The following is a 634-nucleotide window of genomic DNA, read 5'->3' as shown; positions in this document are numbered from 1 at the left end:
GCAGTTTTTAGTCCGAATTTAACATAGACTTCAAACTGCCGAAAGTCGACACCTGTTCAACATGTGAAGACTTTCTAACAGCAACGAGTAACCCAGAATTATGTGCAGAAGAAATTAAACAAAGGAAAAAAAAAAAACAACATGGGTTGCATCTAAGAAACGCTGATAGCGGGCAAAATATGATCGTGTCTGTAATTTCTCTGGCTAAAGGGAATGTGAAAGAGCACCATGTAATAGTAGTGGACATGCAAGAAACGTTTCCCATGCCAAAAGTAACATTTGGAACAGCATTCTACAAGAGAAAAATATGGACATATAACTATTGTATCCACAATTGTGGATCAAATACGGGATACATGTTTCTGTGGAGTGAGAAAGACGGTGGAAGGGATTCAGATGAAGTTGGGAGCTGTTTATTAAAATATTTGGAGATAACTAACACTCAAGCCAAAAATCTCCACATAATCACTGATAACTGTAAGGGCCAGGCAAAGAATTGGTCTCTTATTGCCCTAGAATCTGTGCAGTATTATTTCCCCATTGTAGGTCATATTAGACTTCCTTGCGATCGTGATTTTGGTCGCATTGAAATTTACGCGAGAAACAGACCTCCAGTAGTATGTATACATGGCAG

Source organism: Schistocerca serialis, chromosome 2 (genome assembly GCF_023864345.2).
Source record: "Schistocerca serialis cubense isolate TAMUIC-IGC-003099 chromosome 2, iqSchSeri2.2, whole genome shotgun sequence".
Taxonomy (NCBI): domain Eukaryota; kingdom Metazoa; phylum Arthropoda; class Insecta; order Orthoptera; family Acrididae; genus Schistocerca; species Schistocerca serialis.
Note: the sequence above shows the minus strand (reverse complement) of the source record.